Consider the following 14,068-nt stretch of genomic DNA (forward strand, 5'->3'; position numbering starts at 1 on the left):
CTTCAATGACGGAACGATTTAGAGAAAAGGTTACGTTTGATACATTACTCGAAAGGTTCAATTTCTTCTGACATTTAAACAGAAGTTGCTTCTGACATTTGAACAGAGACAAGAAGTGATAAATTAACGACAGCAACAAAGGAACAAGAATTTGGCTATCGGTAATGAAGATTCCAATGTGAAGGTTTTAGGCTGTCGAGAAGACGGCAGTAGTGCACATAACTGTGTGCAGTGTTCAGAAAACTGCGTACTAGAAACACGATTTCTTGCAAGGAAAATACTGAACCTTTCAAAAGATTTCTCCAGCAGCAGCAGTTTGTCCAGGATGAGGACTACAGGTAATGGAAACCAAAGTGCAGCATTTTTGGTCAGCAACGCTATCGAAAAGACATCGTAGAGATGGATTTCGGTCACAAGCTGAAGGACACTTTTGGCCATATCAGCAAAACATAGGTAACTGAAACAACTACCAACACAACAGTGGTTACCACTTTTTGCCGGGGATCCTGTGGACAAGAGATTCTAGACCAAACGTTTTGATTTTTTAAAATTTGATCTCCTGATCTGCTTGAGATTACAATGTGGAGAATTCATCACTATAATGATGGGAGGCGTACACAAGAATGAAAATGGAGTAACTCATCAATAACCTCGAAATCAGTGTAGTAAATGTCGTACAGCATTTCAACGTAGGGGAACTACTTTCACAAGAGGAGACTGCTGCTACAAGAAGTTTGCATCTGGTAATCATCAATTGATAGGGGAATTAAGTTGTAAGCAGTTCTGGTCTGTGGAAGTCACATTTCCATCCTTTCACACGTAACACTTCGGATACGCACCGAGAACAATGGCTGTCCAGTGTTACTTTTAAAGCTGGTGAAAAAGAAGGGCCCATAATCAGTAAGAGTATTGGCATAAGACAGCAGATGCTGCTGGAATTCACCTGCCAAGGTCATAAGCTGAAATGTAATACCTTGCGATCTATTAACCTGATATTTAGCAAGGATTTTCTAAGCGAAAATAATCCAGTTCTGGATTTTGGGGCCGGCCGTAGTGGCAGTGCAGTTCTAGGCGCTACAGTCTGGAGCCGAGCGACCGCTACGGTCCAGGTTCGAATTCTGCCTCGGGCGTGGATGTGTGTGATATGCTTAGGTTAGTTAGGTTTAATTAGTTGTAGGTTCTAGGCGACTGATGACCTTAAAAGTTAAGTCGCATAGTGCTCAGAGCCGTTTGAAACATTTTTGTGAATTTTGGGTGTGATGAGATAGTACTGCAAAACAATTGTGGCAATATGCATCCGTTTCAAGGAACAAATAATCTGTGAGCAGATCCAGCCCAGTTGTTTAAAATTATGCTTAAAGTCTGAGAGGCTCAATGTAAGACCAGAGAGACTTTTTTCGAGTCAACAGGAATATCTTCTGAATAATGAGAAATTAAATCCAATATTTAAAAAAAATTGTGAGGCAATTGCAAATATATGTACACCTGAAAGTGAGAGTCCTTCTGATATCTTACAGGATAATGCATCAGTTATCTTACTGATGATGGGTACCATAAAGAATATATTTAAGATGAAGATGCAAGTGAAGTTCTTTGAACACCTCTAAGCAATCCTTCTCATGTATAAAAGAAAGGTGTTAGAGGAAATCCAGAAAGTAATCAAAGTGTGATCGAATCAGTGATTTTCATCTTAGAATAGCTCCGTGCAGGAGGTCCCCAATAAGGATGGCATGATAACATGATAATCTTCATGTTAGACTCACACCAGATTAATACCATCTTTGTGCCTCAAACTGATTGATGAGGAAACCTGGAAGAACTGTCCCAGAAATTTCACAGTTTTCAAGTTTTATCATCAACAGATCTGCACTAAAGTTATTAGCAAATTGAGCTGGACCATTCATGTCAATCCTAAACTGCCATCCTTTGTGTTGACGATAGTTATTTTTGTAGGCACATCCCTCGTGGGCTAAACATTTCTCCACTGTGCTTATTCGTCTTTTGCATAGTGCCCTTGTCAAGTCGCTGTGGGACAGGGAGACACAGTGTGTAGACAACAACAGTGGAAAGAACCTTGGGAAGAGCACAATCAAGCATTAGGCAAGTACTAGGTGTGTTCCTCCACACACTTTGGAATCAATGCGTCGGTGGAAATATAGACAAAACTTGTTTTTGTTCTACTTGAATTAAAATTTTGGGTCACATAATTACAAGAGAATTGACTTCATCTGACCTGGCCGAAACTAAATCCATTCAATGATTTCTGACTCCCAGGGGCAGGCATCAGCTTTAGGGGTACCTGACCCTCGCATAATTTTTTGTTCTATTGGTATAAAGGTGTTATAATCACCTTACCTGTGTGATCTGACAGGAGAAATGATGTAATAAGGAAGCTGGAAGTGAATTCCACTCACTAAAGTATGCAATCACAGCCGTCCTTAATTTAGTGCATCCTGATTTATTGCACAGACTCTGCATGATGACAGACAGAGCCAAACCTTTTCTGGACATTGTTTTTCTTCAAGATATTAAAGGAAAAGAAAAGGGCATAAAAGCAAACTATTTAAGTCTCTACTGCCTAAGGAATTATGCATCTTCCTCTTTGCCAGAACTTTCAAGAGAACAGGGCAGAGACCCCATTCTCCTGGATGTAAAAAAGAAATAAAAAAATAAGGAACAAACTTCAGTTAGGCAGTTATACTTATTAAGGAAAGATTTCCATTTCGTTACAGCAATTTGAACGAATCACATTGGCTGTTGTGCATACCAGATGGGTTAATAAAGAAACTTATATGCAGCACATACCTATGTTTCACAAATGTTGTGCAGAAAAACTTTTTCCTGAAATTGCAAACAGCATATTTTGGCAGTGGGTGAGTTGACGCTGAAGTTTACAACTTTGACTGTGCTATGTAGGGAAACTAAAACGGCTGTGACAAAAGTGTTTCAGAAAAAACTTTTACAAGTTGTCGGGCACATGGATGAGGTGATTTCCAGTAGTGGACTGCCGTTTTGGTCACGTTTGTGGGTGGCAATGTTGATACAGAACAGCTTAAAATCACTCCATCTTCAGACACATGGGACAGGGTTATGAGACAACTAGATAACCTGTGGCAAATGCATTGCTCTAAGCAAAGCTGTTTCTCTTCTTTTTTTTTTTTTTCCAAGGCTGCGTTTAGGTAGCTACACTAAACAGCATTTACTTTGAGATATTTTTCTAGCACCTCCAAGACGTTATGAACGATCTTCCCCGTAACATCATGTTACTGCCACCTAGCGCTGTGCTAAAGAACTGTCTGCACACAGATAGATGTAATGGTCCCTGCAGCATACAGGGTCTATGCCCCACAAACGAGATTTTAGGATTGGGAAAATTTACTTTAGGCAACATAGCGGTTAGGCCTGTCTCTCTCTCAGATGCCCGAGCACTTGCTTCAGATGGAGTGCTGGGTCCACAACATAAAGGTCCGTGGATCATAACCACACTCTGCTACCATTGGAATGATAAGGATACAGGGATCTGAAAGTAATAGGCTACCAAGCCCACACTCATAAAACTACAGTTTCACAGTATATTTCATGCCGACGCTTTTACATTGGGCACATGCTGGCAATCTAAGCACTCTTGGTATTTAAGTTAAGCTCTTTCTGAAGCACTGCATAAATATTCCATTTGGTCACTATTTCGTTATGTCGTTATAAAAAGACAGTTACATTTTGTGTGCGCCCTATAGCCCTACCTTTGCCATTTACAAGAGCCTGACAACTATTTTTGCGGTCAGCCAGAGAGGGATGGGGAACATGTTGACCATAGTTTCCAGTCTGCAAGTCCACATTACTCTTTGTGCTCTCAGAAATAAAACGTTCCTACTTGATATTTACTCAGTCGAATCAGGAACAAACGACGAAGAATGAAAGTTTTGAATTTTAAGTAACTGGTATAATCAGTATAAGTTCACATGCACGAAATATAATAATGTCCCTGATAACAATAATAATTAATGGCCCTTTCGGTATCAGCAATATTAAAACTTCAGGAGCTATCTCTGTGGTAAGTTCCAGGTAAAATGATCTGTACGTCTTACTTCTGATATCAAACGTTAACTGCTCACCTTGGATCATAATCTCGCCACTTGCCGTGCGGTTTCGTGAACATTACGGGTGGGACACAGACAGTTACTTTTGTGATATCTAAGCGATCCAGGACGGTGTACAGTCCTCCTGAGTTCGCTTCCTGCTTTTACCGAAAACGCATTTGCTTGGTGCCTACCATCTCTGACTTCATCCGAGGAACAGTGCACGCAGGCGTTTAACAGATGCTGACAGATTGATATCCTGGTGCGAAGTGTTTCTTCCAATTGCCTCTCTGGATGTGTTATATATGGGTGCATCGGACAGCCAAATGGAACATCTGCCATCAGCTGCCCTAGGCACAAGTAGCAGTATCTAAATGGCCCCTTTCTCGGACACATATTAATTAATATCTCTGTTCTTTAATAATTTAATATCTTCTAAATTTTTGTGTGATTATAGATAAGTTTGTTTTAGTTACTGAAATAATTTTAGGTCGACTGCATTTAAACATTGCCTGCTAGCGTTTTTAGAACGGACTCAACAGTAGAAATGACCCTTGAACTGCCTCTTAAAGATTCCTTACAGTGAATGTTATTTACAATAAAGTCTTGAAACTTGGCATAGCTGTATTATTTCATCAATGAATAGAGGGCTGTAATTAGAACTTTCTGTTACAAGTACAAACGATACTTAATGTATTATGAATAAGGACGCATTCGTTCCAAATTTGATTTTTAGTAAATAACTTGAAAACTAATAGGGGTACCTTACTGGTATCACATATTTAATGCTTTTACACGAAACTGAGGTGACATGAAAATTTTCATCTTTCTGAGTCTAGTTTTTGCGCCTTCAGCTTTTCGCAAAAACGCAGATTTTGGCAAAAATATTGCTCTCACGAAGTTGAAACACATAACTTTCAATTGTGACATATATTTGCATATTGTAAACAATATTTGCTCTGTGGCCTTATTATTCTACACAACTTATTTTTTCCTTAAGATCGTATATTTTGCCTAACTTATTCATTTGATCATTGTGAGACTTTACCATGTTAACATTAATATTCTTAAGCACACACTGATGAAGTCTGGAGAAGTTATTTTACTTTTTAATTTCACTCTTAGACTGTGGTGCAGTCCTCTGTACGTTAGGCACAGGCGTGTTATGATGACATGGCGTTTTTTATAGTTAACTGTGGTAAGCCCCGGCACGCTCGCTCTGCTGTGTACCTCCTCCAGTGATACAGAGTTTGTTTCATTTTAACTTGTACTCGTTTGGTAGTTGATGATTATCTCAAAGTCACCAACAAACAAACCAGACACTTTAAATCTCAAAATAAATTTCCTTTAATAGCCTCAGCTTTAAATCAGTCTAAAAGTGGTAACTGACAAACTTCCAATAACAAGAGTTAAATTGCAATCTACACGCCAATTACAGTGCCAAAACAGCGGAGCAACAGCTGATATAGGAAGTTAAAGGCTCAGCCTTTAAAACTTCGTTCAGAAGCTGGTAACGATCATTAACATTTGGCATATATCTCAACAGGCCTTCCCAACAAATTTAGACAAGTATCATGAAACAGTTACGTTACAGACCTTTAGAACAGAAAAAATAACTTATTACCACACACAGCACAGCATCATAAAAAAGCTACATACACTCCTGGAAATGGAAAAATGAACACATTGACACCGGGGTGTCAGACCCACCATACTTGCTCCGGACACTGCGAGAGGGCTGTACAAGCAATGATCACACGCACGGTACAGCGGACACACCAGGAACCGCGGTGTTGGCCGTCGAATGGCGCTAACTGCGCAGCATTTGTGCTCCGCCGCCGTCAGTGTTAGCCAGTTTGCCGTGGAATACGGAGCTCCATCGCAGTCTTTAACACTGGTAGCATGCCGCGACAGCGTGGACGTGAACCGTATGTGCAGTTGACGGACTTTGAGCGAGGGCGTATAGTGGGCATGCGGGAGGCCGGGTGGACGTACCGCCGAATTGCTCAACACGTGGGGCGTGAGGTCTCCACAGTGCATCGATGTTGTCGCCAGTGGTCGGCGGAAGGTGCACGTGCCCGTCGACCTGGGACCGGACCGCAGCGACGCACGGATGCACGCCAAGACCGTAGGATCCTACGCAGCGCCGTAGGGGACCGCACCGCCACTTCCCAGCAAATTAGGGACACTGTTGCTCCTGGGGTATCGGCGAGGACCATTCGCAACCATCTCCATGAAGCTGGGCTACGGTCCCGCACACCGTTAGGCCGTCTTCCGCTCACGCCCCAACATCGTGCAGCCCGCCTCCAGTGGTGCAGCGACAGGCGTGAATGGAGGGACGAATGGAGACGTGTCGTCTCCATTGATGAGAGTCGCTTCTGCCTTGGTGCCAATGATGGTCGTATGCGTGTTTGGCGCCGTGCAGGTGAGCGCCACAATCAGGACTGCATACGACCGAGGCACACAGGGCCAACACCCGGCATCATGGTGTGGGGAGCGATCTCCTACACTGGCCGTACACCACTGGTGATCGTCGAGGGGACACTGAATAGTGCACGGTACATCCAAACCGTCATCGAACCCATCGTTCTACCATTCCTAGACCGGCAAGGGAACTTGCTGTTCCAACAAGACAATGCACGTCCGCATGTATCCCGTGCCACCCAACGTGCTCTAGAAGGTGTAAGTCAACTACCCTGGCCAGCAAGATCTCCGGATCTGTCCCCCATTGAGCATGTTTGGGACTGGATGAAGCGTCGTCTCACGCGGTCTGCACGTCCAGCACGAACGCTGGTCCAACTGAGGCGCCAGGTGGAAATGGCATGGCAAGCCGTTCCACAGGACTACATCCAGCATCTCTACGATCGTCTCAATGGGAGAATAGCAGCCTGCATTGCTGCGAAAGGTGGATATACACTGTACTAGTGCCGACATTGTGCATGCTCTGTTGCCTGTGTCTATGTGCCTGTGGTTCTGTCAGTGTGATCATGTGATGTATCTGACCCCAGGAATGTGTCAATAAAGTTTCCCCTTCCTGGGACAATGAATTCACGGTGTTCTTATTTCAATTTCCAGGAGTGTATTATGTAAGTGACAGTACCAGAGTTCTACCTTTTCCACAAAGAAACAGCATATCTCCGTCAGTGATATCACTGTTCCAGTTACTCGGATGACTTCATGGCCCCTTATGCCCAGATGCACACATGTCACCCAAGAGCTAGTTAGTACCTAAGGAATGAAATATGAAGAATTTACTCTTGACTGGGATAGTTAAACAAATTCAACCCCAGTGACAACCCATACTACAGAAGTTAGTATTTATTACAGTCAAGATCCACATCAGTCAGTTTACAGCAGAGTGAAGTAGGTGCCAAGATCCCACCAAGGAGTTCAATAATTTAAGGTTTAATTAAATCTCAATAGAAGGCTCGTTACTGATGGCACTACCCTTGGAACCTTAAATGAAATGGGCTTATTAATGACTTTATTTGATCGTAGTTTACTTTATCCTCTTATATTCTGTAACTTTAACTTTTTTTTTACTTTAATCACAAAAAACTGGTCTTCGTCTTTAGTGTTTAGCGCTTACGTCTGCTACTGATCCTGATGCCATGATCGTTCAGGTTTTCATCTTGTACGCATACGCTGTGTAAGCACTTTGAAATTTAGCTATATTACTTTGTATGACACTATTAAAGACATATTTTGATTTGATATTTATACGTTGTTATTTCGTCTGTGTTTTTTCCTCCTTTCCTTAAAGTACTTTTGGTTGCATGTGATTGCTATGGTTTGCATACATGTGTTTTAATGCATTGTTTTTAGGTAGTTTTTGTATTTCGTAAAAAGTGTCTTAACAATGGTTAAGCTCGCGACCTATAGGAACTCTTGCCGCACTATACGCGGTGTTTGCATGATGTGTCACAGTAATGTTTGTGGGCACAGTAGACGGATATTGTGCCGCGTGCGGCTCCTGCCGCGGTTATTTTTTAAGTGTACCCCTGTTTTGTACTGGTATGGCAGAGACAGCTGCTGTGCTCAAGGTAACACTCGATAGTCGTTGACGTTTCTCCACCACCTTCCTGTACTTTCTTATGTTCTAAGTGGGTTCACCTTCCATTTCATATGGTTTTATGATGGCTGATACAATAGCTCCCTACTTAGCAATCACATACAACCGCTCGCTCACCGATAGATCTGTACCTACAGATTGGAAAATTGCGCAGGTCGCTCCAGTGTTTAAGAAGGGTAGTCGGAGTAATCCATCTAACTACAGACCTACATCATTGACGTCGGTTTGCAGCGGGGTTTTGGAGCGTATACTATATTCAAACATTATGAATCACCTCGAAGGGAACGGTCTATTGATACGTAATCAGCACGGTTTCAGAAAACATCGTTCTTGTGCAACGCAGCTAGCTCTTTATTCGCACGAAATAATGGCCGCTATCGGCAGGGGATCTCAAGTTGATTCCGTATTTCTAGATTTCCGGAAAGCTATTGGCACCGTTCCTCACAAGCGACTTCTAATCAAGCTGCAGGCCTATGGGGTATCGTCTCAGTTGTGCGACTGGATTCTTGATTTCCTGTCAGGAAGGTCGCAGTTCGTAGTAATAGACGGCAAATCATCGAGTAAAAGTGAAGTGATAGCAGGTGTTCCCCAGGGAAGCGTCCTGGGACCTCTGCTGTTCCTGATCTATATAAATGACCTGGGTGACAATCTGACCAGTTCTCTTAGGTTGTTCGCAGATGATGCTGTAATTCACCGTCTAGTAAGGTCATCCGAAGACCAGTATCAGTTGCAAAGCGATTTAGAAAAGGTTGCTGTATGGTGTGGCAGGCGGCAGTTGACGCTAAATAACGGAAAGTGTGAGGTGATCCACATCATTTCCAAAAGAAATCCGTTGGAATTCGATTACTCGATAAATAGTACAATTCTCAAGGCTGTCAATTCAACTAAGTACCTGGATGTTAAAAATACCAACAGCTTCAGTTGGAAAGACCATATAGATAATATTGTGGGGAAGACGAGCCAAAGGTTGCGTTTCATTGGCAGGACACTTAGAAGATGCAAAACACAGATGGACCTTGCAAAATAACCTGTGCTCCTTTGTTAGCAACTCTGATCTCCAGATCGTCTAAGGCCTTATAAACAGTGTGACGCGAACGTCTATATCTTCTCGTGTAACGAGGCATCTCAAATAATAGTACGGTGCTGCTGCACGCGCTGCTGCACGCCGACTGAAGCCGGCTTTGACTGATACACACTCGCGTCTGCACTCACCAAGCGCTGGGCAGCAACTGGCAGAGGCTTATCCCGTCCGCGCGCGGTAGGATCTCTAGACCGCGCGCGGACGGGATTCGGCAGGTTATTTTGCAAGGTCCATCTGTGTTTTGCATCTTCTAAGTGTCCTGCCAATGAAACGCAACCTTTGGCTCGTCTTCCCCACAATATTATCTATATGGTCTTTCCAACTGAAGCTGTTGGTATTTTTAACATCCAGGTACTTAGTTGAATTGACAGCCTTGAGAATTGTACTATTTATCGAGTAATCGAATTCCAACGGATTTCTTTTGGAAATGATGTGGATCACCTCACACTTTCCGTTATTTAGCGTCAACTGCCGCCTGCCACACCATACAGCAACCTTTTCTAAATCGCTTTGCAACTGATACTGGTCTTCGGATGACCTTACAAGACGGTGAATTACAGCATCATCTGCGAACAACCTAAGAGAACTGGTCAGATTGTCACCCAGGTCATTTATATAGATCAGGAACAGCAGAGGTCCCAGGACGCTTCCCTGGGGAACACCTGCTATCACTTCACTTTTACTCGATGATTTGCCGTCTATTACTACGAACTGCGACCTTCCTGACAGGAAATCAAGAATCCAGTCGCACAACTGAGACGATACCCCATAGGCCTGCAGCTTGATTAGAAGTCGCTTGTGAGGAACGGTGCCAATAGCTTTCCGGAAATCTAGAAATACGGAATCAACTTGAGATCCCCTGCCGATAGCGGCCATTATTTCGTGCGAATAAAGAGCTAGCTGCGTTGCACAAGAACGATGTTTTCTGAAACCGTGCTGATTACGTATCAATAGACCGTTCCCTTCGAGGTGATTCATAATGTTTGAATATAGTATACGCTCCAAAACCCCGCTGCAAACCGACGTCAATGATGTAGGTCTGTAGTTAGATGGATTACTCCGACTACCCTTCTTAAACACTGGAGCGACCTGCGCAATTTTCCAATCTGTAGGTACAGATCTATCGGTGAGCGAGCGGTTGTATGTGATTGCTAAGTAGGGAGCTATTGTATCAGCCATCATAAAACCATATGAAATGGAAGGTGAACCCACTTAGAACATAAGAAAGTACAGGAAGGTGGTGGAGAAACGTCAACGACTATCGAGTGTTACCTTGAGCACAGCAGCTGTCTCTGCCATACCAGTACAAAACAGGGGTACACTTAAAAAATAACCGCGGCAGGAGCCGCACGCGGCACAATATCCGTCTACTGTGCCCACAAACATTACTGTGACACATCATGCAAACACCGCGTATAGTGCGGCAAGAGTTCCTATAGGTCGCGAGCTTAACCATTGTTAAGACACTTTTTACGAAATACAAAAACTACCTAAAAACAATGCATTAAAACACATGTATGCAAACCATAGCAATCACATGCAACCAAAAGTACTTTAAGGAAAGGAGGAAAAAACACAGACGAAATAACAACGTATAAATATCAAATCAAAATATGTCTTTAATAGTGTCATACAAAGTAATATAGCTAAATTTCAAAGTGCAAGAAGAGACAGCTTACACTACACTCGTTCGTCCCCTATTAGAATATTGCTGCGCGGTGTGGGATCCTTACCAGGTGGGATTGACGGAGGACATCGAAAGGGTTCAAAAAAGGGCAGCTCGTTTTGTATTATCACGTAATAGAGGAGAGAGTGTGGCAGATATGATACGCGAATTGGGACGGAAGTCATTACAGCAAAGACGTTTTTCGTCGCGGCGAGATCTATTTACGAAATTTCAGTCACCAACTTTCTCTTCCGAATGCGAAAATATTTTGTTGAGCCCAACCTACATAGGTAGGAATGATCATCAAAACAAAATAAGAGAAATCAGAGCTCAAACAGAAAGGTTTAGGCGTTCGTTTTCCCCGCGCGCTGTTCGGGAGTGGAAGGTAAAGAGATAGTATGATTGTGGTTCGATGAACCTTCTGCCAAGCACTTAAATGTCAATTGCAGAGTAGTCATGTAGATGTAGATGTTGGATTTCATATCCAGTCTCTGTTGCGTCCATTTTCTGTTTTATATGGCTTTATGACGCATGGGTTACATATCCAGCTACTTTTACGGAAATATTTATTACATTTAGTTCGTTTTACCTGCGTAGTCGTACAAGGTAGGACCATGTCCCTTCCTCTGTTTGCTTCTAATTAACTTGTTTCTCGTTTTTACAAACGATCTGATGATGTCACAAAAGGGTGACACGTGCCACTCGTTTCAAATAATTTTGCAATAAAGTCTGTATTTTTTCCGAAATAATTCGAAACTTAACGCTGTAGCACTCTGTCACAATGGAATGGAATAACTTATTTGTACAAATGAGTTTAATATATGGTTAACACCTGATACCTAAGCATCAAACCAACCAATTATCTTCGACATGTAAATGATGAGACAGGTGACCTAGTACGACCACTATCAACATTTACTCGTGCAGGTAGTATGTTTACTCGCCGTAGTGGAACTAAGCACCATAAAGACGTAACTGAATGAGTGGATGCTCGCCATTAATCTCCGTTATGTGATGATGATAACTACCACAACGGTGTCAGAGCAGGTACACCTCGGTGAATAGCTTTCATTACAGGATCAAGACTTGGATCCGACATTTGGAAATGTTTCAGATCAGCAATAAAAATGCCACGAAAGACACGACGAATCATATGTGGCTATCAGTCACACCCAAACTGAGAAACTCGCCGCCTGTCCAAGTTTGCAATAGTCGCTGTGTGTAGGTTATGTTGACATGCTCACCGCCTTCAGGAGCCTCCGTGGCCAAAGTACTTCCAAAGTCCATCTCCCGTTCTGCATTTGCATTGCGTCTTAAAACATGGGCGTGTGGAAACCGGGCCCTCCTGCTATGTGCCAAGGAAACATGATGGCATTACGCTGCATCTCACAAACTCCTTGTTAAGGTGTCAAAAATGGTTAAAATGGCTCTGAGCACAATGCGACTTAACTTCTGAGGTCATCAGTCGCCTAGAACTTAGAAATAATTAAACCTAACTAACCTAAGGTCATCACACACATCCATGCCCGAGGTAGGATTCGAACCTGGGACCGTAGCGGTCGCTCGGCTCCAGACTGTAGCGCCTAGAACCGCACGGCCACTCCGGCTGGCTGTTAGGGTGTCGCAATCTCCAAACAATATAAGTTTTTCGTTTTCTTGGAACAATATTCCTTCGGTGATCTGCACACATTGCCGCCCATCCACTGCCACAAATTACAGTACTACTTTTTACGACAAAATAAGCCTTTTTCTCCACTAACAAACTTCCATGAGCTTCCATCCTTCGATTCTTCATTTCAATTGTCTCACTGCTCCTCTTCAATTATAATTTTTATCCTTCCGGCACACAAGATTTCTTTTACATAAAGCTCAAAATTTTCATTGGCGTAATATAAAATACTACAGGAGAAATGTATTCACAGATGGTATTACATTCAGTCAATTAGAGGCTCTATTTGTATAAAGAGCAACATACATTAAATGTTCTGCTTTCAGCGTATCTGTGTTATTCATTCCTTTCTGTTTATCTCTAGCAGAGACGGATAACCCGTGCAAAAGTGTTGTGATCTTCTAATCATGTCGCAGGATAACGATTAGTGTTGTTTCTGAAATAGGTATGGACCTACAAAGTTCTTCGTGTGGTGCTCCACGATCCTCTTCTACATCTGTTACAAATTTTACGTTTACTTTATCTGTTCATGTTTTTTTTTGTCTTCCCAGTCATCGATCATCATTTATGCTGATACGACCAGCAGGGAAACTATTAGTCCTACGAAAAGCTGTACTATAGTCCACTGTTAGCACAGACTTATAGCGTTAAGTGCCGGCCGCGGTGGTCTCGCGGTTCTAGGCGCGCAGTCCGGGACCGTGCGACTGCTACGGTCGCAGGTTCGAATCCTGCCTCGGGCATGGATGTGTGTGATGTCCTTAGGTTAGTTAGGTTTAAGTAGTTCTAAGTTCTAGGGGACTGATGACCACAGCAGTTGAGTCCCATAGTGCTCAGAGCCATTTGAACCATACCGTTAAGAGTTTTTGAGACGGAAGGTACCGGTGTAAGCGTCTACAGCAGTTATGGCTCACGAAATTCCTTTCGTTGCCTTTCCAAGCTTTCACTCTACCTAGAAACAGAGGACATTGTGGATGAGGCGAATTATCTCGGAAATTTATGTAATTTTTCACTATTTTTGTGCCATTCCATCGTTCAGGTTGTCAATCCGGCCTTTACTAATGGAATTACAGCAGTTGGTATGTCGATGGTGACCATTCGGTAAATGAAAATAGCAGTAAACTCTGAGATATATATGTGTAGCTGGGGAAAACACTTTATAACAATGACAGGGAAAGAAGATACAAGTACATCTAAAAATTTCTGGAAATCTAGTTTTTGACTCTGCTTCAGACTGTATAACATTTGTAAATGCAATCCATAGTATTAAAGGCCGCCCGGAAAAATGTAATTTTCTCTCAATTACTGCTCTTTAAATCATAAGTTCATTTTTAATTCTGTGTATGCTGTTCGCTTTATGCAAGAGGCCCGCATGTATGTCAGAGTTTCATTTAATTTTCTGTGCTCTGGATTAAACATCGTATTTTGAATGCAATAATACAAAGAGGTAATGTAGCTGTATGAAAAAGAAAATTATAGTGTAATACTCGCCGCCCTTTCAATGTGC

Source organism: Schistocerca americana, chromosome 6, assembly GCF_021461395.2.
Source record: "Schistocerca americana isolate TAMUIC-IGC-003095 chromosome 6, iqSchAmer2.1, whole genome shotgun sequence".
NCBI classification, from domain to species: domain Eukaryota; kingdom Metazoa; phylum Arthropoda; class Insecta; order Orthoptera; family Acrididae; genus Schistocerca; species Schistocerca americana.